This window comes from Pseudophryne corroboree, chromosome 9, assembly GCF_028390025.1.
Source record: "Pseudophryne corroboree isolate aPseCor3 chromosome 9, aPseCor3.hap2, whole genome shotgun sequence".
In the NCBI taxonomy this organism is placed as follows: Eukaryota; Metazoa; Chordata; class Amphibia; order Anura; family Myobatrachidae; genus Pseudophryne; species Pseudophryne corroboree.
Window position 1 is genome coordinate 113,055,728 of NC_086452.1, and position 25,879 is coordinate 113,081,606.

Genomic DNA, 25,879 nt, shown 5'->3' on the forward strand with positions numbered 1-25,879 from the left:
GCAGGGGCTGCTTGCTGCCCTCTCTTACCCCTTCCTCTGCCCCGAGGCAGATATGACTGTCCTTTTGTCCGCTTGTTCTTATAGGAACGAAAGGACTGCGGCTGAAAAGACGGTGTCTTTTTCTGTTGGGAGGGGGTCTGAGGTAAAAAAATGGATTTTCCGGCAGTTGCCGTGGCCACCAGATCCGATAGACCGACGCCAAATAATTCCTCCCCTTTATACGGCAATACTTCCATATGTCGTTTGGAATCCGCATCACCTGACCACTGTCGCGTCCATAAACTCCTTCTGGCAGATATGGACATCGCATTTACTCTCGATGCCAGAGTGCAAATATCTCTCTGCGCATCTCGCATATAAAGGAAAGCATCCTTTAATTGCTCTATAGTCAATAAAATACTGTCCCTATCCAGGGTATCAATATTTTCAGTCAGGGAATCCAACCAGACGACCCCAGCACTGCACATCCAGGCTGAGGCGATGGCCGGTCGCAGTATAACACCAGTATGTGTGTATATACTTTTTAGGGTAGTTTCCAGTCTCCTATCCGCTGGATCCTTGAGGGCGGCCGTATCAGGAGACTGTAACGCCACTTGTTTTGATAAGCGTGTGAGCGCCTTATCCACCCTAGGGGGTGTTTCCCAGCGCGCCCTAACCTCTGGCGGGAAAGGGTATAATGCTAATAACTTTTTTGAAATTAGCATTTTTCTATCTGGGTTAACCCACGCTTCATCACATACATCATTTAATTCCTCTGATTCAGGAAAAACTACAGGTAGTTTTTTCACCCCCCACATAATACCCCTTTTTGTGGTACTTGCAGCATCAGAGATATGCAAAGCCTCCTTCATTGCCGTGATCATATAACGTGTGGCCCTACTTGAAAATACGTTTGTTTCATCACCGTCGACACTAGATTCAGTGTCTGGGTCTGTGTCGACCGACTGAGGTAAAGGGCGCTTTACAGCCCCTGACGGTGTCGGAGACGCCTGGGCAGGTACTAACTGGTTTGCCGGCCGTCTCATGTCGTCAACTGATTTCTGTAATGTGCTGACATTATCACGTAATTCCATAAACAAAGCCATCCATTCCGGTGTCGACTCCCTGGGGGGTGACATCACCATTATCGGCAATTGCTCTGCCTCCACGCCAACATCGTCCTCATACATGTCGACACACACGTACCGACACACAGCAGACACACAGGGAATGCTCTTATCGAAGACAGGACCCCACTAGCCCTTTGGGTAGACAGAGGGAGAGTTTGCCAGCACACACCCAAGCGCTATAATATATATGGGAACAACCTTATATAAGTGTTGTTCCTTATAGCAGCTTAAATATATCCAATATATCGCCAAAAAATGCCCCCCCTCTCTGTTTTACCCTGTTTCTGTAGTGCAGTGCAGGGGAGAGTCCTGGGAGCCTTCCTCACAGCGGAGCTGAGCAGGAAAATGGCGCTGTGTGCTGAGGAGAATAAGCCCCGCCCCCTATTTCGGCGGGCTTTCCTCCCGTAGATTTAGATAACTGGCATGGGTTAAATACATACATATAGCCTTAATGGCTATATGTGATGTATTCTTTTGCCTTAAGGTATTAAAATATTGCTGCCCAGGGCGCCCCCAGCAGCGCCCTGCACCCTCCGTGACCGCTTGGTGTAAAGTGTGTGACAACAATGGCGCACAGCTGCAGTGCTGTGCGCTACCTTCATGAAGACTGAAGAGCCTTCTGCCGCCTGTTTCCGGACCTTCAATCTTCAGCATCTGTAAGGGGGGTCGGCGGCGCGGCTCCGGGACGAACCCCAGGGTGAGACCTGTGTTCCGACTCCCTCTGGAGCTAATGGTGTCCAGTAGCCTAAGAATCCAATCCATCCTGCACGCAGGTGAGTTGAAATTCTCTCCCCTAAGTCCCTCAATGCAGTGAGCCTGTTGCCAGCAGGACTCACTGAAAATAAAAAACCTAAAAAACTTTTTCTAAGCAGCTCTTTAAGAGAGCCACCTAGATTGCACCCTGCTCGGACGGGCACAAAAACCTAACTGAGGCTTGGAGGAGGGTCATAGGGGGAGGAGCCAGTACACACCACCTAATCCTAAAGCTTTATTTTTGTGCCCTGTCTCCTGCGGAGCCGCTATTCCCCATGGTCCTGACGGAGTCCCCAGCATCCACTTAGGACGTTAGAGAAATTGATTTTATTAAAAGATGTTAAATAAATCAAAGCCTAATAACATTATTAAGGTTAGAAAGCATGAAAAATAAGAATTTACTTACCGATAATTCTATTTCTCATAGTCCGTAGTGGATGCTGGGGACTCCGTAAGGACCATGGGGGAATAGCGGCTCCGCAGGAGACTGGGCACATCTAAAGAAAGCTTTAGGACTATCTGGTGTGCACTGGCTCCTCCCCCTATGACCCTCCTCCAAGCCTCAGTTAGGATACTGTGCCCGGACGAGCGTACACAATAAGGAAGGATTTTGAATCCCGGGTAAGACTCATACCAGCCACACCAATCACACCGTATAACCTGTGATCTGAACCCAGTTAACAGCATGATAACAGAGGAGCCTCTGAAAGATGGCTCACAACAATAATAACCCGATTTTTGTAACAATAACTATGTACAAGTATTGCAGACAATCCGCACTTGGGATGGGCGCCCAGCATCCACTACGGACTACGAGAAATAGAATTATCGGTAAGTAAATTCTTATTTTCTCTAACGTCCTAAGTGGATGCTGAGGACTCCGTAAGGACCATGGGGATTATACCAAAGCTCCCAAACGGGAGGGAGAGTGCGGATGACTCTGCAGCACCAAATGAGAGAACTCCAGGTCCTCCTCAGCCAGGATATCAATTTTGTAGAATTTTACAAACGTATTTTGCTCCTGACCAAGTAGCTGCTCGGCAAAGTTGTAAAGCCGAGACCCCTCGGGCAGCCGCCCAAGATGAGCCCACCTTCCTTGTGGAGTGGGCATTTACAGATTTTTGGCTGTGGCAGGCCTGCCACAGAATGTGCAAGCTGAATTGTACTACAAATCCAACGAGCAATAGTCTGCATAGAAGCAGGAGCACCCAGCTTGTTGGGTGCATACAGGATAAACAGCGAGTCAGATTTCCTGACTCCAGCCCTCCTGGAAACATATATTTTCAGGGCCCTGACAACGTCTAGCAACTTGGAGTCCTCCAAGACCCTAGTAGCCGCAGGCACCACAAATAGGTTGGTTCAGGTGAAACGCTGAAACCACCTTAGGGAGAAACGGAGGACGAGTCCTCAATTCCGCCCTGTCCGAATGGAACATCAGATAAGGGCTTTTTCAGGATAAAGCCGCCAATTCTGACACGCGCCTGGCCCAGGCCAGGGCCAACAGCATGACCACTTTCCATGTGAGATATTTTAACTCCACAGATTTAAGTGGTTCAAACCAATGTGACTTTTGGAACCCAAAACTACATTGAGATCCCAAAGTGCCACTGGAGGCACAAAAGGAGGCTGTATATGCAGTACCCCTTTTACAAACGTCTGAACTTCAGGGACTGAAGCTAGTTCTTTTTGGAAGAAAATTGACAGGGCCGAAATTTGAACCTTAATGGACCCCAATTTCAGGCCCATAGACACTCCTGTTTGCAGGAAATGTAGGAATCGACCCAGTTGAATTTCCACCGTCGGGCCTTACTGGCCTCGCACCACGCAACATATTTTCGCCAATTGCGGTGATAATGTTTTTGCGGTTACATCCTTCCTGGCTTTGATCAGGATAGGGATGACTTCATCTGGAATGCTTTTTCCCCTTCAGGATCCGGCGTTCAACCGCCATGCCGTCAAACGCAGCCGCGGTAAGTCTTGGAACAGACAGGGTCCTTGCTGGAGCAGGTCCCTTCTTAGAGGTAGAGGCCACGGATCCTCCGTGAGCATCTCTTGAAGTTCCGGTTACCAAATCCTTCTTGGCCAATCCGGAGCCACGAATATAGTGCTTACTCCTCTCCATGTTATCAATCTCAGTACCTTGGGTATGAGAGGCAGAGGAGGGAACACATACCCTGACTGGTACACCCACGGTGTTACCAGAGCGTCTACAGCTATTGCCTGAGGGTCCCTGGACCTGGCGCAATACCTGTCGAGTTTTCCCAACGGTTTATAATCATGTGGAAGACTTCTGGGTGAAGTCCCCACTCTCCCGGGTGGAGGTCGTGCTGAGGAAGTCTGCTTCCCAGTTGTCCACTCCCGGAATGAATACTGCTGACAGTGCTATCACATGATTTTCCGCCCAGCGAAGAATCCTTGCAGCTTCTGCCATTGCCCTCCTGCTTCTTGTGCCACCCTGTCTGTTTATGTGGGTGACTGCCGTGATGTTGTCCGACTGGATCAACACCGGCTGACCTTGAAGCAGAGGTCTTGCTAAGCTTAGAGCATTGTAAATGTCCCTTAGCTTCAGGATATTTATGAAGTGATGTCTCCAGGCTTGACCATAAGTCCTGGATATTCCTTCCCTGTGTGACTGCTCCCCAGCCTCGCAGGCTGGCATCCGTGGTTACCAGGACCCAGTCCTGAATGCCGAATCTGCGGCCCTCTAGAAGATGAGCACTCTGCAACCACTACAGGAGGGACACCCTTGTCCTTGGTTACAGGGTTATCCGCTGATGCATCTGAAGATGCGACCCGGACCATTTGTCCAGCAGGTCCCACTGGAAAGTTCTTGCGTGGAATCTGCCGAATGGGATTGCTTCGTAGGTAGCCACCATTTTACCCAGAACCCTTGTGCATTGATGCACTGAGACTTGGCTCGGTTTTAGGAGGTTCCTGACTAGCTCGGATAACTCCCTGGCTTTCTCCTCCGGGAGAAACACCTTTTTCTGGACTGTGTCCAGGATCATCCCTAGGAACAGAAGACAAGTCGTCGGAACCAGCTGCGATTTTGGAATATTGAGAATCCAACCGTGCTGCAGCAACACTACCTGAGATAGTGCTACACCGACCTCCAACTGTTCCCTGGATCTTACCCTTATCAGGGAATTGTCCAAGTAAGGGATAACTAAAATTCCCTTCCTTTGAAGGAATATCATCATTTCGGCCATTACCTTGGTAAAGACCCGGGGTGCCGTGGACCATCCATACGGCAGCGTCTGAACGGATAGTGACAGTTCTGTACCATAAACCTGAGGTACCCTTGGTGAGAAGGGTAAATTTTGACATGAAGGTAAGCATCCTTGATGTCCCGAGACATCATGTAGTCCCCTTCTTCCAGGTTCGCAATCACTGCTCTGAGTGACTCAATCTTGAATTTGAACCTCTGTATGTAAGCGTTCAAAGATTTTAGATTTAGAATCGGTCTCACCAAGCCGTCCGGCTTCGGTGCCACAACAGTGTGGAATAATACCCGTTCCCTGTTGCAGGAGGGGTAACTTGATTATCACCTGCTGGGAATACAGCTTGTGAATGGCTTCCAAAACTGTCTCCCTGTCAGAAGGAGACATCGGTAAAGCCGACTTTAGGAAACGGCGAGGGGGAGACGTCTCGAATTCTAATTTGTACCCCTGAGATATCACCTGAAGGATCCAGGGGTCTACTTGCGAGTGAGCCCACTGCGCGCTGAAATTCATTGAGACGGGCCCCCCACCGTGCCTGATTCTGCTTGTAAAGCCCCAGCGTATACTGAGGGCTTGGCAGAGGCGGGAGAGGGTTTCTGTTCCTGGGAACTGGCTGATTTCTGCAGCCTTTTTCCTCTCCCTCTGTCACGGGGCAGAAATGAGGAACCTTTTGGCCGCTTATCCACGAAAAGACTGCGCCTGATAATACGGCGTCTTCTCATGTTGAGAGGCGACCTGGGGTACAAACGTGGATTTCCCAGCTGTTGCCGTGGCCACCAGGTCTGAAAGACCGACCCCAAATAACTCCTCCCCTTAATAAGGCAATACTTCCAAATGCCGCTTGGAATACGCATCACCTGACCACTGACGTGTCCATAACCCTCTACTGGTAGAAATGGACAACGCACTTAGACTTGATGCCAGTCGGCAAATATTCCGCTGTGCATCACGCATATATAGAAATGCATCTTTTAAATGCTCTATAGGCAATAATATACTGTCCCTATCTAGGGTATCAATATTTTCAGTCAGGGAATCCGACCACGCCAACCCAGCACTGCACATCCAGGCTGAGGCGATTGTTGGTCGCAGTATAACACCAGTATGTGTGTAAATACATTTTAGGATACCCTCCTGCTTTCTATCAGCAGGATCCTTAAGGGCGGCCATCTCAGGAGAGGATAGAGCCCTTACAAGCGTGTGAGCGCTTTATCCACCCTAGGGGGTGTTTCCCAACGCACCCTAACCTCTGGCGGGAAAGGATATAATGCCAATAACATTTTAGAAATTATCAGTTGTTATCGGGGGAAACCCATGCATCATCACACACCTCATTTAATTTCTCAGATTCAGGAAAACTACAGGTAGTTTTTCCTCACCGAACATAATACCCCTTTTTGGTGGTACTCGTATTATCAGAAATGTGTAAAACATTTTTCATTGCCTCAATCATGTAACGTGTGGCCCTACTGGAAGTCACATTTGTCTCTTCACCGTCGACACTGGAGTCAGTATCCGTGTCGGCGTCTATATCTGCCATCTGAGGTAACGGGCGCTTTAGAGCCCCTGACGGCCTATGAGACGTCTGGACAGGCACAAGCTGAGTAGCCGGCTGTCTCATGTCAACCACTGTCTTTTATACAGAGCTGACACTGTCACGTAATTTCTTCCAACAGTTCATCCACTCAGGTGTCGACCCCCTAGGGGGTGACATCACTATTACAGGCAATCTGCTCCGTCTCCACATCATTTTTCTCCTCATACATGTCGACACAAAAGTACCGACATACAGCACACACACAGGGAATGCTCTGATAGAGGACAGGACCCCACTAGCCCTTTGGGGAGACAGAGGGAGAGTTTGCCAGCACACACCAGAGCGCTATATATATACAGGGATAACCTTATATAAGTGTTTTTCCCCTTATAGCTGCTGTATAGTTAATACTGCGCCTAATTTGTGCCCCCCTCTCTTTTTTAACCCTTTCTGTAGTGTAGTGACTGCAGGGGAGAGTCAGGGAGCTTCCCTCCAACGGAGCTGTGAGGGAAAATGGCGCCAGTGTGCTGAGGAGATAAGGCAGCCGATAAAGGGGCGGAGCCTATCTCCCGGTTTTTTATGTATTTTGGCAGGGGTTAAATGCATCCATATAGCCCAGGAGCTATATGTGATGCATTTTTTGCCATCCAAGGTGTTTATTATTGCGTCTCAGGGCGCCCCCCCCAGCGCCCTGCACCCTCAGTGACCGGAGTGTGAAGTGTGCTGAGAGCAATGGCGCACAGCTGCAGTGCTGTGCGCTACCTTGTTGAAGACAGGACGTCTTCTGCCGCCGATTTTCCGGACCTCTTCTGCCTTCTGGCTCTGTAAGGGGGCCGGCGGCGCGGCTCTGGGACCCATCCAAGCTGGGCCTGTGATCGTCCCTCTGGAGCTAATGTCCAGTAGCCTAAGAAGCCCAATCCACTCTGCACGCAGGTGAGTTCGCTTCTTCTCCCCTTAGTCCCTCGATGCAGTGAGCCTGTTGCCAGCAGGTCTCACTGAAAATAAAAAACCTAAACTAAAACTTTCACTAAGAAGCTCAGGAGAGCCCCTAGTGTGCACCCTTCTCGTTCGGGCACAGAGATCTAACTGGGGCTTGGAGGAGGGTCATAGGGGGAGGAGCCAGTGCACACCAGATAGTCCTAAAGCTTTCTTTAGATGTGCCCAGTCTCCTGCGGAGCCACTATTCCCCATGGTCCTTACGGAGTCCCCAGCATCCACTTAGGACGTTAGAGAAACTTGGGTTGATTAACATTTCGAATACATAATTACATTTATTGTTTCAATAAAACATTAATGCAAAAAAAAATTAAATAAAACACACCACACATTGGCTTAAACCCCCCAAAAAAATTTTTTGCAGGAAGTTACAGCAACAGTGAAGGGCTAACGCTGCCCCTATTAGGAGCTCAGGGCTGTACTGCAGGCAGTTACAGCTCCAGTGTGACTGTGCACCAATAAAGGGATAAGCCGGGTACACGGTGCGATTCTGACTTTGTGATTTCCCTTGGCTATGTACAATTTTTACTATACTAGAAACTAGATTGTACACTTTCTAGTTAAAACTGACCTGCCTGCAGAGTCTATTTTTTCTTGCACCCCGTGGGAACGTGCATCACAAGCTGTATACACATGGTGCAATATGTACTATGTTTTCTACAGTTATGAACTATATAGTACATATCGGTAATTCATATCGCACCGTGTGTATGACCCATTAATGCTGCTGTGTATTATTTAAGAGGAGCTCTGGGCTGTGTACACCAGTAAAGGATCAACAATGCTGCCCTGGCAGTCCAGTGTCCTCAGTGGACAGCATACCTGTGCGGAATGCCACCCGAATCACAGTGAGCAGGACTTTAATCGAATCGAAAACACGCAAGATCAAACACCAGAAAGATGGTGTTTTGCATTGTTCTGGAGCCCATGTCTAGAGGGGAACCCTGAGCAACTGCTAAGATTCACTTGGAATCTGTAAGATCTGGTCGAGATCAGTTTTCAGAAAATCAAAACCTGCACATATCTATTGTCATTTTTTTAAATGTAATTTTAAACTAGTAAGATTATTTTTGGAGAAGTAATTTTACTTTAACTGAATTGCTAGATACAAGACTTCACATGTGCATTATAATGCAGAAAATTATTTCTGTGAGGTTGAGAGGTTTGCCCTTATGGGCGTTTTCAAGGCTCATTAACAGCTACAGAAAATAGGATTTTGGTTACCTACCGGTAAATCCTTTTCTCGTAGTCCGTAGAGGATGCTGGGGTCCACATTAGTACCATGGGTTACAGACAGGTCCACCAGGAGCCATTGGCATTTTAGGAGTTTAAGAGTGTGGGCTGGCTCCTCCCTATATGCCCCTCCTACCAGACTCAGTCTAGAAACTGTGCCCGAGGAGACGGACATCTACGAGAGAAGGATTATACAGATAGTGGTGAGATTCATACCAGCTCACACATACAAGACACGCCAAGCCAACGTAGCTTGAACAATCAGCAACTGCTGAAACATTACTCACCAAGTAACAATGCAGTACTCAACTAAAATGAAGTGGTACTCAACCAAACAACATTTGCAGGAAAATGAAGCGCTGGGCGGGCGCCCAGCATCCACTACGGACTACGAGAAAAAGGATTTACCAGTAGGTACCAAAATCCTATTTTCTCTTATGTCCTAGAGGATGCTGGGGTCCACATTAGTACCATGGGGATGTACCAAAGCTCCCATAACGGGAGGGAGAGCGCGGACGCTCCTGCAGAACTGATTGACTGAACTTCAGATCAGAGGCCAAAGTATCGAACTTGTAAAACTTTGCAAACATGTTCGACCAAGACCAAGTTGCAGCTCGCCGAAGTTGAACTGCCGAGACACCCCAGGCAGCCGCCCAGGAAGACCCCACCTTACGAGTAGAGTGGGCCTTAACAGATCTTGGACACGGCAGTCCTGCCGTAGAATAAGCGTGCTGGATAGTGAACCTAATCCAGCGAGAAATAATCTGTTTAGAAGCAGGACACCCAATTTTCTTGGGATCATATTGGACAAATAGAGAGTCTGACTTTGTGACGAGAAGTTCTCTTCACATACATCTTCAGAGCCCTTACAACATCCAAGGACTTTGATGTAATTGAGTCAGTAGCCACTTACACCACAATAGGTTGGTTGATATGGAATGCCGACACTACCTTCGGAAGAAACCGCTGGCGTGTCCGGAGCTCAGCTCCATCTTCGTGGAAGATCAAGTAAGGGCTTTTACACGATAAAGCCCCCAACTCAGACACGCATCTAGCAGAAGCTAAGGCCAACAACGTGACCGCCTTCCATGTAAGAAATTTGACCTCAACCTCCTATAGAGGCTCAAACCAATCCGACTGGAGGAACTGCAACACCACGTTAAGGTCCCAAGGTGCCGTAGGCGGTACAAAGGGAGGTTGGATGTGCAGAACTCCCTTCAAAAAAAGTCTGAACCTCAGGGATGGCAGCCAATAGTTTCTGAAAGAAAATGGACCGGGCCGAAATCTGGACCTTCACAGATCCTAACCTCAGGCCCATATCCACACCTGCTTGCAGGAAGAGAACACGTCCGAGTTGAAACTTCACCATAGGAAACTTCTTGGATTCACACCAAGAGACATATTTCTTCCAAATACGATGGTAATGTTTAGACGTTACTCCTTTCCTAGCCTGTATCAGGGTAGGAATGACCTTCAGAATGCCCTTCCGAGCAAGAATCAGGAACTCAACTTCCATGCCGTCGAACGTAGCCGTGGTAAGTCTTGATAGGCGAATGGCCCGTTACAGCAGGTCCTCCCGAAGAGGAAGAGGCCTCGGATCTTCTTGCAGTAAGTTTAGAAGGTCCACGTACCAAGCCCTTCTTGGCCAGTATGGGGCAATGAGGATCGCTTGAAGCGTTGTTCTCCTTATGAGCTTAAGGATTCTTGGGATGAGTGGGAGTGGTGGAAATACGTACACTAACTGGAACACACACGGAGACACTAGGGCGTCCACTGCCACTGCCTGTGGGTCCCTCGACCTGGGACAATAACGCCGAAGCTTCTTGTTGAGACGAGAGGCCATCATGTCTTTTGGGGTAATCCCCAAAGACGTGTTATTTCCGTGAACCCCTCTGGATGGAGACCCCACTCCCCTGGATGGAGATCGTGTCTGCTGAGGAAGTCTGCCTCCCAGTGGTCTACTCCCGGAATGAAGATGGCTGATAGCGTCAACGCGTGCTTTTCTGTCCAGAGGAGTATTCGTCACCTCTGACATTGCCGCTCTGCTCTTCGTTCCGCCCTGTCGGTTTATGTAAGCCACTGTCGTTACGTTGTCAGACTGTACTTGAATGGCATGAATTCTTAGAAGAGGGACCGCCTGAAGAAGACCATTGTAGACGGCACTTAGTTCCAGGATGTTGATGGGCAAGCCGGCTTCCAGGCTTGACCACCATCCTTGGAAGGTAACTCCTTGAGTGACTGCTTCCCAGCCCCGAAGGCTCACATCCGTGGTTAGAAGGACCCAGTCCTGAATCCCGAACCTGTGGACCTCCAGAAGGTGAGGCAATTGGAGCCACCAGAGGAGTGAAATCCTTGCCTTTGGCGACAGACGAATTCTCTGGTGCATGTGGAGATGAGATCCTGACCACTTGTCCAGGAGATCCAGTTGGAAGGTCCTAGCGTGGAACCTCCCGTACTGGAGAGCCTCGTAAGAGGCCACCATTTTTCCCATTAGGCGAATGCATTGATGAACCGACACCCGGGCTGGCTTCAGGGCATCTCGGACCATAGCTTGCATCACCAACGCCTTTTCCTGCGGATGAAACACTTTCTGCACTTCCGTATCCAGGATCATTCCCAGAAAGGATGAACCTCTGGGTTGGTTCCAAATGCGACTTTCGAAGGTTCAGAATCCAACCATGACTCCTGAGGAGGCATATTGTGAGAACAATGGACTGCAGCAGCTTCTCCTTGGACGATGCCATTATCAGCAGGTCGTCCAGATATGGAATGATGATGTTTACACCCTGTTTGCGGAGGAGAAGCATCATTTCTGCCATCACCTTGGTAAACACCCTTGGTGCTGTGGAGAAGCCAAATGACAGGGCCTGAACTGTAAATGACAGTCCAGCAATGCGAAACAGAGATAAGCCTGATGCGGCAGCCAGATCGGAATGTGGAGGTACACATCCTTGATATCCAGTGATACCAGGAATTCCCCCTATTCCAGACCAGATATCACCGCCCTGAGAGACTCCATCTTGAAATTGAACTCCTTTAGAAAGGGGTTCAAAGACTTTAGGTTCAGAATGGGCCTGACCGAACCATCTGGTTTTGGTACCACGAAAAGGTTCGAATAGTAACCTTTGTTCTGCATGTGAGGTGGTACTGGCACAATGACCTGTGCCTCCACCAGTTTTTGGACAGCGTCTTGTAGTACAGTGCTGTCTGCCAACAGAGTTGGTAAGCCTGATTTGAAAAAGCGATGAGGAGGGAGACTTAGAGAATGTATTCCAGGGATACAGGCTGGAATTTCAATTACCCAGGGATCCAGGCCGGACGATACCCAGACCTGACTGAAGAGCCCGAGTCTCGCTCCCACTGGCCCTACCACCAGGCCGTGCGGTCCACATTCATGCGGAGGACCTTGGCGTACCTGAAGCAGGCTTTTGTTCCTGGGAATACAACATCATCCCTATCCATCGTATCCAGATCCTCAAGTAAGGTAGCCGACCACTGTACTATTGCCTTTGCAATCCACGCACTAGCAATAGTGGGACGTAATATGGCCCCTGAAGCAGTGTACATTGATTTAAGCGTGTTATCAATTTGTCTATCAGCCGGCTCCTTTAAGGCGGTAGATCCTGGAACAGGCAAAACCACCTTCTTTGAGAGTCTGGACACACATGCGTCAAACGGCGGGTTTCCCATTTTCTCCTATCCTCCTCAGGGAAAGGAAACGCCACCTGGAACCTTTTAGGGATCTGGATTTTTTTCTCAGGGTTTACCCATGCTTTTTCAAATATAGCATTCAACTCCTTTGACACACGGAAGGTTAGCGAGGCTTTTTTATTTTCAGTGAAAAAAAGCCTCCTCAACCTGCTCAGGTGTGGTATCATTAACATTCAACACATCCCTGATAGCCTCTATCAACAATTGCACCCCCTTTGCAAGACATGTGGACCCCCGCAACACATCCCCATCACCGTCTGTGGTGTCAGAATCGGTATCCGTGTCGTATTGTGTGACATGCACAAGCGCACGTTTGTGGAGGTATATAGCGGGGGGTCCTGAGGTACCAGAAACCGGCCATATTGCCATAGAGCTCTGTAATACCTGGGTTGCAGACTCATTACTTGCAACCCTGTCAGAAATCCAAGATTTGATAGAGGAAAACCACTCTGGTTCCCTTGCTGGTATCTGTCCTAAACCAGTGCTATCCTGATTACATGGAATGGGATCATCCTGGGAGGATAAATCCTCTGCAGCATATGACACAGTGGGGTAGATGTATCAAACTGGAGAAGGCATAAGGAAGTGATAAACCGGTGATGAGTGCAAGGTGATAAATGCACCAGCCAATCAGCTCCTAACTATTCATTTACATATTGGAGCGGATTGGCTGCTGTGTTTATCACCTTGCACTCATCACTGGTTTATCACTTCCGTATGCCTTCTCCATGTTAATACATCTGCCCCAGTGTCCCTGGACATAGCTAAAGGAGACCACCAAACACTCCACACACACAGGTGAGGGTAGACAGAGTCGTCGTCCCCCCACCCCCCCAGAATGGCAAGAGAGACACAGATTGGAGCCAACCCACACACAGCGCTTTTAGCAAAGGGAGACCCCTTGTCAGCACTGACTGTGAACCTTAATAGGACACACAGTCTAATTACAGCCTCCCCTTCCTTCTACAACCCCCTGGTACTGTGTACAGATACCTGAAGTTGCTGTGGAGGGACCTGTTCTTCCTCTCAGCGCTGTGCATGCAAGAAAATGGCGCTGAAATGCTGCTGGGTCCGCTCTGAGGAGAAGCTCCGCCCCCTTAATGGCGCTGTCTTCCTGCTCTTCATGGATTATACTGGCCTGAGGAATTAGAGCTGGCTGAGATCCGAGGACCCCGACAGGCTTCTGGACCAGTGTAGGGGGTAAGCGCTGGCCCAAGGGCGCCACTCACAGCGCCGCACCACGTACCGGTGAGCCTTCCCAAGAGCGCAGTTAATACCTCCCTGCTGCCGCCATCTTCACACCGGCCCCTTGCTTGCTAGTGGGTTCGGTGTCTCACACACCACATCTTCAGCTCTGTAAGGGGTTGGCGGCATGCTGCTGGGGCGAGCGATCACCTGTGGCGGAGAATGATCAGACCCCTCTGGAGCTCAGTGTCCAGTCAGCGGAGACAGTGACTCAGACCGCGGAGGGAGGACACTGCTCCCCTCCTTAGTCCCTCGCTGCAGGGAGGCTGTTGCCAGCAGCCTCCCTGTAAAATAAAAAAAATAAGAATTTACTCACCGGTAATTCTATTTCTCGTAGTCCGTAGTGGATGCTGGGAACTCCGTAAGGACCATGGGGAATAGCGGGCTCCGAAGGAGGCTGGGCACTCTAGAAAGATCTTAGACTACCTGGTGTGCACTGGCTCCTCCCACTATGACCCTCCTCCAAGCCTCAGTTAGGTACTGTGCCCGGACGAGCGTACACAATAAGGAAGGATATTGAATCCCGGGTAAGACTCATACCAGCCACACCAATCACACCGTACAACTCATGATATGAAACACAGTTAACAGTATGAAACAATAGAGCCTCTCAACAGATGGCTCAACAATAACCCGATTTAGTTAACAATAACTATGTACAAGTAATGCAGATAAACCGCACTTGGGATGGGCGCCCAGCATCCACTACGGACTACGAGAAATAGAATTACCGGTGAGTAAATTCTTATTTTCTCTAACGTCCTAGTGGATGCTGGGAACTCCGTAAGGACCATGGGGATTATACCAAAGCTCCCAAACGGGCGGGAGAGTGCGGATGACTCTGCAGCACCGAATGAGAGAACTCCAGGTCCTCCTCAGCCAGGGTATCAAATTTGTAGAATTTTGCAAACGTGTTTGCCCCTGACCAAGTAGCTGCTCGGCAAAGTTGTAAAGCCGAGACCCCTCGGGCAGCCGTCCAAGATGAGCCCACCTTCCTTGTGGAATGGGCATTGACAGATTTTGGCTGTGGCAGGCCTGCCACAGTATGTGCAAGCTGAATTGTACTACAAATCCAACGAGCAATAGTCTGCTTAGAAGCAGGAGCACCCAGCTTGTTGGGTGCATATAGGATAAACAGCGAGTCAGATTTTCTGACTCCAGCCGTCCTGGAAACATATATTTTCAGGGCCCTGACAACGTCTAGCAACTTGGAGTCCTCCAAATCCTTAGTAGCCGCAGGCACCACAATAGGCTGGTTCAGGTGAAACGCTGACACCACCTTAGGGAGAAACTGGGGACGAGTCCTCAATTCTGCCCTATCCATATGGAAAATCAAATAAGGGCTTTTACAAGACAAAGCCGCCAATTCTGATACTCGCCTGGCAGAAGCCAAGGCAAATAACATAACCACCTTCCATGTGAGATATTTCAGATCCACGGTTTTTAGTGGTTCAAACCAAAGTGATTTTAAGAAAACTCAACACCACGTTGAGATCCCAAGGTGCCACAGGAGGCACAAACGGGGGCTGACTATGCAGCACTCCTTTTATAAATGTCTGAACTTCAGGTACTGAAGCTAGTTCTTTTTTGAAAGAAAATCGACAGAGCCGAGATCTGTACCTTAATGGAACCCAATTTAAGGCCCATAGTCACTCCTGCTTGCAGGAAATGCAGAAATCGACCTAGTTGAAATTCCTCTGTTGGGGCCCTTTCGGCCTCACACCATGCAACATATTTTCGCCATATGCGGTGATAATGAGTTGCTGTAACCTCTTTCCTGGCTTTAGTAAGCGTAGGAATTACTTCCTCCGGAATACCCTTTTCCTTCAGGATCCGGCGTTCAACCGCCATGCCGTCAAACGCAGCCGCGGTAAGTCTTGGAACAGACAGGGCCCCTGCTGCCGCAGGTCCTGACTGAGTGGCAGAGGCCATTGGTCCTCTGATATAAATTCTTGAAGTTCTGGGTACCAAGCTCTTCTTGGCCATCCACGAGTATCGTTCTTACTCCTCGCCTTCTTATTATTCTCAGTACCTTTGGTATGAGAGGCAGAGGGGAGAACACCTAAACCGACTGGTACACCCACGGTGTTACCAGAGCGTCCATAGCTATCGCCTGAGGGTCCCTTGACCTGGAGCAATATCTTTTATAGCTTTTTGTTAAGGCGGGACGCCATCATGTCCACCTGTGGCCTTTCCCAATGGTGTACAATCCTATTGGAAGACTTCTGGAGGAAGTCCCCATTCTCCCGGGTGGAGGTCGTGTCTGTTGAGAAGATCTGCTTCCCAGTTGTCCACTCCGGGAATGAACACTGCTGACAGTGCTAACACATGATTTTCCGCCTATCGGAGAATCCTTGTGGCTTCTGCCATCGCCATCCTGCTTTTTGTGCCGCCCTGTTGATTACATGGGCGACTGCCGTGATGTTGTCTGATTGGATCAGTACCGGCTGGTTTTGAAGCAGAGGCCTTGCTGGCCTCAGGGCATTGTAAATGGCCCTCAGATCCAGAATATTTATGTGTAGGGAAATAACCTGACTTGACCAAAGTCCCTGGAAGTTTCTTCCCTATGTGACTGCCCCCCAGCCTCAATGGCTGGAATCCATGGTCACTAGGACCTAGTCCTGTATGCCGAACCTGCGGCCCTCTTGAAGATGGGCACTCTGCAGCCACCACAGTAGAGATACCCTGGTCCTTGGAGACAGGGTTATCAGCCTATGCATCGGAAGATGCGATCCGGACCACTTGTCCAACAGGTCCCTCTGAAAAGTTCTTGTATGGAACCTGCCTAATGGGATTGCTTCGTAAGAAGCTACCATTTTTCCCAGGACTCGCGTGCAATGATGCACCGCTACCTATTTTGGTTTCAGGAGGTCTCTGACTAGAGATGACAACTCCTTGGCTTTCTCCTCCGGGAGAAACACTATTTCTGGTTTATGTCCAGAACCATCCCCAGGAACAGTAGACGTGTCATAGGAACCAGCTGTGACTTTGGACTGTTTAGAATCCACCTATGCTGTTGTAGCACTTTCCAAAATAGTGCTACCCCGACTACCAACTGCTCCTTGGACCTCGCCCTTATAACGAGATTGTCCAATTACGGGATAATTACAACTCCCTTTTTTTGAAGGAGTATCATCATTTCGGCCATTACCTTGATAAAACACCCTCGGTGCCATGTACAGTCCAAACGGCAGTGTCTGGACTTGGTAATGGTAATCCTGTACCACAAATCTGAGGTACTCCTGGCGAGGATGGTAAATGGGGACATACAGGTAAGCATCCTTGATGTCCCGGGATACCATGTAATCCCCCTCGTCCAGGCTTGCAATAACCGCCCTGAGCGATTCCATCTTGAACTTGAATTTTTTTATGTTAAAGGATTTTAAATATAAAATGGGTCACACCGAACCATGCGGTTTCGGTACCCCAACCCGTGTGGAATAGTAACCCCGTCCTTGTTGAAGTAGGGGCACCTTGAGTATTACCTGCTGGGAATACCGCTTATTAATTGCCTCTAGCACAGCCTCCCTGCTTGAGGGAGTTGTCAGCAAGGCATATTTTAGGAAACGGCTGGGGGGAGACATCTCTAATTCCAGCTTGTACCCCTGAAATACTACTTGGAAGAAACAGGGATCCACCTGTGAGCGAGCCCACTAATTGCTGACATTTTTGAGGCGGCCCCCCACCGTACCTGGCTACACCTGTGGAGCACCCGCGTCATGGTGTGTACTCACAGGAGGCGGGGGAAGAATCTTGATTCTGGGAACAGGCTGACTGGTGCAGCTTTTTCCCTCTACCCTTGTCTCTGTACAGAAAGGAAGCGCCATTTGACCCGCTTGCTTTTCTGAAGCCGAAAGGACTGTACCTTTTTCTGTGAGGAAACCTGAGGTAAAATTATTTCTTCCCAGCAGCAAATAATTCCTCACTCTTATAAGGCTCTCTATGCGCTTTTTAAGTCAGCATCACCTGTCCAGTGACAGGTCTCTAATACCCTCCTGACAGAATAGACATTACATTTATTTTGGATGCCAGCCGGCAAAATATCCCTCTGTGCATCCCCCATATATAAGACAACGTCTTTAATATGTTTTTATGTTTGCCAACTATTATCCCTGTTTGACAGGGTCACCAACCACGCTGCAGCAGCACTATCTGCAGGTCTCAGTCTAGTACCTGAGTGTGTAAATACAGACTTCAGGATAGCCTCCTGTTTTTTTTTTTTGATCAACAGGTACCTATTAAAGTGGCCGTATCCTAAGACGGCAGTGCCACCTTTTTTGACAAACGTGTGAGCGCCTTATCCACCCTAGGGGATATCTCCCAGCGTAACTTATCCTCCTGGCGGGAAAGGGTACGCCATCAGTAACTTTTTATAAATTACCAGTTTCTTAACGGGGGAACCCACGCTTTTCACACACTTCATTTATTCATCTGATGGGGGAACAAAACACTGCCTGTTTTTTCTCCCCAAACCTAAAACCCATTTATAGAGGTTAAAGTCAGAAATGTATAACACATTTTTTATTGCCGGGATCAAGTCACGGATTGGATTGTGTATATGTCTCCACCTTGTCGACACTGGAGTCAGACTCCGTGTCGACATCTGTGTCTGCCATCTGAGAGAGCGGGCGTTTTTGAGCCCCTGATGGCCTTTGAGACGCCTGGGCAGGCGCGGGCTGCGAAGCCAGCTGTCCCACAGCTGTTACGTCATCCACCCTTTTATGTAAGGAGTTGACACTGTCGGTTAATACCTTTTACCTCTCTATCCACTCTGGTGTCGGCCCCACAGGGGGCGACATCACATATCGGCCTCTGTTCCGTCACCATATAAGCCTCCTCATTCAACATGTCGACACAGCCGTACCGACACACCGCAGACACACAGGGAATGCTCTAAACGAGGACAGGACCCACAAAAGCCCTTTGGGGGGACAGAGTGAGAGTATGCCAGCACACACCAGAGCGCTATATACTGCAGGGACTAACTGAGTTATGTCCCCTATAGCTTTATATCTATATATATATATATATATATAATGTATACTGCGCCTAAATTTAGTGCCCCCTCTCTCTTTTTTTAACCCTTGTAGACTGCAGGGGAGAGCCAGGGAGCTTCCCTCCAACGGAGCTGTGAGGGAAAATGGCGCCAGTGTGCTGAGGAGATAGGCTCCGCCCCTTTTTTGCGGCCTATTCTCCCGTTTTTTATGGACTTCTGGCAGGGGTATTTACCTCATATATAGCCCCTGGGGCTATATATTGAGGTATTTTTGCCAGCCAAGGTGTTTTTATTGCTGCCTCAGGGCGCCCCCCCCAGCGCCCTGCACCCTCAGTGACCGGAGTATGAAGTGTGTGAGAGGAGCAATGGCGCACAGCTGCAGTGCTGTGCGCTACCTTGGTGAAGACTGAGTCTTCATGCCGCCGATTTTCCGGACCATCTTCTTGCTTCTGGCTCTGTAAGGGGGACGGCGGCGCGGCTCCGGGACCGAACATCAAGGCTGGGCCTGCGGTCGATCCCTCTGGAGCTAATGGTGTCCAGTAGCCTAAGAAGCCCAATCCGGCTGCAAGCAGGCGAGTTCGCTTCTTCTCCCCTTAGTCCCTCGCTGCAGTGAGCCTGTTGCCAGCAGGTCTCACTGAAAAGAACAAATTCTAAGACTATAACTTTCTAAGAGCTCAGGAGAGCCCCTAGTGTGCATCCAACCTCGGCCGGGCACGAAATCTAACTGAGGCTTGGAGGAGGGTCATAGTGGGAGGAGCCAGTGCACACCAGGTAGTCTAAGATCTTTCTAGAGTGCCCAGCCTCCTTCGGAGCCCGCTATTCCCCATGGTCCTTACGGAGTTCCCAGCATCCACTAGGACGTTAGAGAAACTAAGTTAAATTTATTAGAAAAGCTCTGTAGAGCTCCCCTAGCTGTGACCGGCTCCCCGGGCACATTTTCTAAACAGAGTCCGGTAGGAGGGGCATAGAGGGAGGAACCAGCACACTATCAAACTCTTAAAGTGCCAATGGCTCCTGGTAGACCAGTCTTTACCCCATGGTACTAATATGGACCCCAGCATCCTCTAGGACGTAAAGGGCCATATTCACAGGCCAATTTGGGGAGAGTTGTGTGCTGAGCGGTTCGTTCAGCACACATCTCTCCCCCCCTGCTCAGCACAGCGCGATGTGTGCTGCACATGTGGGGGGAGCGCTCATTTCACCTGCTAGATTGGCCTGCTGCACCAGCGATAGCGATGCGCGGGGCTGCGCATCGCTATCGCTTTGAGGGGTACACACGGAGTGATCACTGCATCTAGTCAGATTGCTTAGATTTTAAACAGCGAACGCTCCGTGAGTACCCCCCTTAAGAGAAAAGGATTTTACTAATGATATCTTCCTTTCCACGTGCAAGTACTAAAGCAGCCTTTGGCAAGTTGTTCTAGACCAGTGGTTCTCAAACTCGGTCCTCAGGACCCCACACAGTGCATGTTTTGCAGGTAACCCAGCAGGTGCACAGGTGCATTAATTACTCACTGACACATTTTAAAAGGTCCACAGGTGGAGATAATTATTTTACTTGTGATTCTGTGAGGAGACCTGCAAAACATGCAGTGTGTGTGGGGTCCTGAGGACCGAGTTTGAGAACCTGTGTTCTAGACCATAGGTCTGCAAACTCAGTCCTCATTACCCCACACAGTGCATGTTTTGCAGGTAACCTAGCAGGTGTACAGGTGTATTAATTACTCAGACATTTTAAAAGGTCCGCAGGTGGGGTTAATTATTTCACTTATGATTCTGTGAGGAGACCTGCAAAACATGCACTGTGTGGGGTAATGAGGACCGAGTTTGCAGGCCTATGTCCTCGAGTAAGTGAAACAAGATTGCCATTTACAGTATACCCTGCTTCAGAGATTGGGGAGAAGAGAAATTCAAATCCACTCATATTTTTATGAATTGTGTGATTAATACTATAAAAGTGTAGATCACTGCACTTTTAAATTTAAATGATTCCAGCTTCTATTTCAGACATAGCAGTTTGTTTCAATACTAGCGCAACTAATTAAATATATTTTTAGATCTATTAAATGATATCTAGAATCTGTTGAGTTGCTCTGAGCAACTTGTGTGTCCCCCCCCCCCCCCCCATTTAGTGTCGTGCTTGTTTAATATATTTCATTCACGATTCATATAACCAAGCTTCAAATTCAGATGGATACAATAATTATTTTAAAAGAAACAAATACACAGAGACTGAGCAGCACATTTCCCAGCACAAGAAAGATATTGATACGACACAATACACTGATAGAGGATTTCTGTGGTACAACTATCACAGGGGCCTCCTGTATGGCGCCACCTGATACAATAGATATATACCGCATGGGGGAAGCTGTACAAAACACGGGGCTCCCACTTCCCGCCTACCCCTCACTGCACCGTATAAAGAAACTCAGCCCGAATGCATGCTCCTAAATCCCTATTACTACACCGCCAGGTACAGAGCCGGGAGCGCTCCGCCTGCAGACACACCGCTGCCTCTAGGCGGCTATCACACAATGCAGCCGGAGGGCCCCTCATCCCCGCACGTCTATCCCGCAGCCATGCACCTAGAGAGACGCTCGGTAGGTAGGAGTAGGGACACACATTACAACCCATTGTTACCGATGACACAGCACAGTACGTATAACACGCAAAGCTTACCTACCGAGTACAGCCGCAGCACGGCAGCCGCTAATCGCAATACGGTCGATGACAAAATGGCGCGCTGCTCTCACACGCAGCAGCGACGGAGGATGCTGCCGACTGCACAAGCACTGCAAGGACCAATCATGGTGAAGGAGGCGGAGCGTGACCTGGAAGAGGTTATTTACAGATGGCGTGAGAGAAAAAGGTCATGTCTATGTTCCCTGCGGTTGTGTCTATGTTGCCTTCGTGCAGAGGACCTGGACGTGACAAAACGAGTGGGCAGGAGACAAATTCCGCCCTTACAGCTCCTAAATGTTTCCTTCGTTCTCCGTTCGTTTAGGGTATTTTTTTTTTTTCTATGCAGCATTGGACCCCTCGCGGGATCGCTTCGCTCGCCACGCATCGGGCTCGGTGTCTCGCTTCGCTCGCCACACGTTTCTATTCCAAATAGATTGTGACATGGACCCAGGGGGTTATAGGAAAGGTCCTTAGCGCGAAGAGAATCTAGACGCAACCTGTTCCCTTCGTGGTCAGGACCTGGAAGCAGGCTGCATAACAAATGAGACTGATCTTTCAGGGACTCTGTCTTACGGTGATTTTCCAATATGTGGATGAAATGCAGATATACCTTGCAACATACAGTATATTCTACATTGGTCATACTAAAGACAAGGAATAATATACAAACCACTGTTGGAACTAGGGCAGAGCCGGCCCTAAACAATATGATGCCCTAGGCAAGATTTTGGCTGGTGCCCCCTAGCACCGCTGCTAGTTCTGCAGGAGATGCCTGGCATGAGTCAGCTGGCAGCTCTGCTAACGTCGGGCGCCTTTTGTTTATGAAAATGCATCTTATTTGCATTGCTATGTGGCTAGGACACACACGCAGCTTCTGCTGATTAAAATGATATGCAGCATGCCTATATTGTGTGTGCGACTGCGGCTGTACCTGCATATGAAATGCTACATTACAGTGATTTCCAGGAATACACTGCAACGTAGCATTTCGTATGCAGATACAGCCGCAGTCACACACAAAATATAGGCATGCCACATATCATTTTAATCAGCAGAAGCTGCTGGTGCCCCTAAACATACCAAATGCCCTAGGCATTTGCCTAGTTTGCCTATGCCTAAGGCCGGCTCTGAACTAGGGCAATAAAGAATAAGACACGAACAATTGTTGGGAACTGTATAATATTTGTTAATAAGCAAGAGCAAAATATATGGATATTTGCATATCATAACGGCATATAGATTCTACAGTCTGCGGACACCCTGTGTGCAGGAAGTCACATATTTTAAACACTCTATCTTTTCGCTTCTATATTTTATCCTATATTTCGCAATTTTTTTTAATAATACGAATTCAAAGTTAAATTATATTTTTTAGTAGTGTGCACCACTATAAGGCAGTCTTTTTCTGTTCTTGTATACAAGAACTACAGGAAACGCTTTACCTCTGTGATTGCCAACCAAGGTTATATTACAAAGTATTGAGTTAAGCTTTTTGATTTTCCAAATATTTATTTTCCACAAGAATATACAAATAAATTGTTTAAAAATCATACAATGTGATTTCCTAGTTTTTTTTCTCCAGATTCTGTTTCTCACAGTTGAAGTGTACCTATGATGAAACTTACAGACCTCTCTCATCTTTATAAGTGGGTCAACTTGCACAACCGGTGGCTGTCCAGATACTTTTTTGCCCCACTGTGTGTGTGTGTGTATGTATATATATATGTATATATATATATATATATATATATATATGTGTGTGTATGTATGTATATATATATATATATATATATATGTATATGTATAGTCAGATAACTGGCGCTCGTGTGTATGGATATTTCGTATGGGCAGCAACTTGTTTGTTGAAGTACCTCCAAAGCTTCACGTAAACAATAATGGTAATAAAGCAAGTTTCACAAGTGCGCCTGAGAGAATTGTGTGTTTTCTTCGTATTAATTGTTATATGCTGCACACTAAATGTGGTGACAATTCTAGTATAATGCTGACAATATTATATACTGACAATAGACAGTGATGTTAAAATAAAACCGTGTTTTTATTTTGTATAAGTACACTGTATACTTTATTCATCTGCTATGTGCAGGGTGGGTGGGTGGGTGGGGGTTCCGGGAAAAAGGTTCCACTGCTATGGATGAAGCAGTGGCACTCAGGTAGGTCCGTAAATAAAAGTCCGTAAATAATGTGCATACTAGGAAAGCACACTGGAATGGGTGTGCTGATGGGTGTGCTGATGTGCCACTCAGAAAGGTGGCGTCCCACCTCTGTAGTGGATAATGTCCTGAATGGTGATTGTCCAGAGCCAAAATAAATTCTGTGAAAGTGTCCTTTATATTTATAGTGTCCACCTTGACAAAGAGTCTGTGTTAGCCTCGAAACGTTGGTATCTACATTGTTTGCCAATATATTTCATCATTTGAACCAGACCACTGGGGTGCCGCTTTCTTTTATATATATATATATTAGGGCTGGGCAAGTTAACGCGATAATATCGCGTTAACGCATTAGCTAATTAACGGGCGACAATTATTTTAACGCGCACCGGCAGCTGCCTTGGAAGGACAGAGGCTAAGCCGCGGCGCTATTCTAACTACAATGCCGTCCGTGAGCCAATCGGAGGTCACGGACCGGCAGCCAATCAGGAGCTGCCATTTGGCAGCTACTGATTGGCTGCCAGCCCGTGACCTCCGATTGGCTCACGGACGGCATTGTAGTTAGAATAGCATTGCAGCTCTGTTCCTCCTTGCCGTGGCTGCCTGGCGGTTCGCAGGCAGCTGTCCCTGTCCCGATCTTTGCTGCTGCCTCCCGGGTCCCCTCAAAATGTAAGTTTTGTAGAATGCAGGGGGGAGGAATGGGCAGCAGTGCAAGTATGCGGGAACTTAGATATCTGGCACTGGGGGGGGGATGTATACCTGGCACTGGGAGCATATCTGGCACTGGGGGAACTTGTGTACCTGGCACTGGGGGGTATAACTGGCACTGGGGGCATATCTGGCCCTGAGGGGCATGTATGCCTGGCACTGGGGGGCTTACATACCTCCCAACTTTCTTCTTCGGGGAAGCGGGACACTCGCGCGGCTTCGCCGCGCGCGCTCCCAAAAAGGGGGCGTGGCCTACGAAAAGGGGGCGTGGTTTCGCGGGAGGACCCGCGATCGCGAGTCACGCCCCCGTTTTCGTCACTGAGGGGGCATGCCCAGCGCTCTGTGAGCCGCTGGCATGCCTCCTCTCCCTCTGTCTGCACTGAATAGACGCTGTGCGCATGCGCACAGCGTCTATTCACCGCTGCTCTGCTAAGCAGGGCAGCGGGTGACAGAGACTCCCAACTGCCCCCCCCCCCCCACCGCGGGACACTGCGGCCCGCGGGTGGGACAGCGGGACAGTCCCCAAAAAACGGGACTGTCCCGCGAAAATCGGGACAGTTGGGAGGTATGGGCTTACCTGGCACTGGGGGCATATCTGGCCCTGGGGATATCTGGCACTGGGGGCATATCTGGCACTGGTAGGACATGTGTACCTGGCACTGGGGGCATATCTGGCACTGGGAGGACATGTGTACCTGTCACTGGGGGTATATCTGTCACTGGAGGGGCATGTATACCTGGCACTGGGGGAACATCTGTCACTGGGGGGGCATGTATACCTGGCACTGGGGGCTTATCTGGCACTGGGGGATATCTGGCACTGGTGGGACATGTGTGGTGCATACAGTAGTTAGCTGCAGGCAGCCATGGAGACCGTGACAGCGCCGGTGCCATTTCAAGTGTATTGCTGGCCACCAGCGAGCCAATAGGAACTTGAGTACTGGCAGCCAACCAGGAGCGCAATACACTACTTTTGAATTCATTATTGAATCTTGCGCATAACAATGCGATTAATCGCGATTAATCTATGAAAATCATGCGATTAATCGCGATTAGAAATTTTAATTGTTGCCCACCACTAAATATATATATATATATATATACATATACACGTGTGTGTGTGTGTGTGTGTGTGTGTGTGTGTGTGTGTGTGTGTGTGTGTGTGTGTGTGTGTGTGTGTGTGTGCGAAAACAGTCACCGGGCAGTCATGATTGAATAATGTAACCTGCTGCGGTGCCCTCCATGAGTTTGGAAAACCAATCCCATGTAGACTGAGAAAATCCGGCGGCACTCAAACAGACTTCTTAAGCTTGTTTACTGATTTTTTTTTCGATTTTTTTTTTTTCACAATTGGAATCTTATGCATACAGACGTATAGGACTGCTGGTGGAAAAGAAAGTCTGATAGCAATCAAAGCTGTATTGACATTAATATAAGCATTTAGAGTTTCATAAATAGTCCTATCCAGCCAAATTTGTTATTAAGCTGTGGAAACCAATTAAGACTATCCTGTT

The 25,879-nt window shown here is 48.6% G+C and overlaps 1 protein-coding gene across 2 annotated transcripts in view; it reads right to left on the bottom strand.

Moving 5' to 3' along the window:
* Positions 1-21,607, bottom strand: part of DHX9 (DExH-box helicase 9) — a 132,897-nt gene extending 111,290 nt beyond the window's left edge. Inside the window, exon 1 of one of the 2 annotated variants that reach the window (XM_063939769.1) lies at positions 21,488-21,607. The gene's annotated coding sequence lies outside the window, so the exon portion shown is untranslated. Of the gene's footprint in view, positions 1-21,483 lie in introns of both variants that reach the window. The other variant, XM_063939770.1, reaches the window with a different exon arrangement.
* Between the last annotated feature and the right edge of the window lie 4,272 nt (positions 21,608-25,879).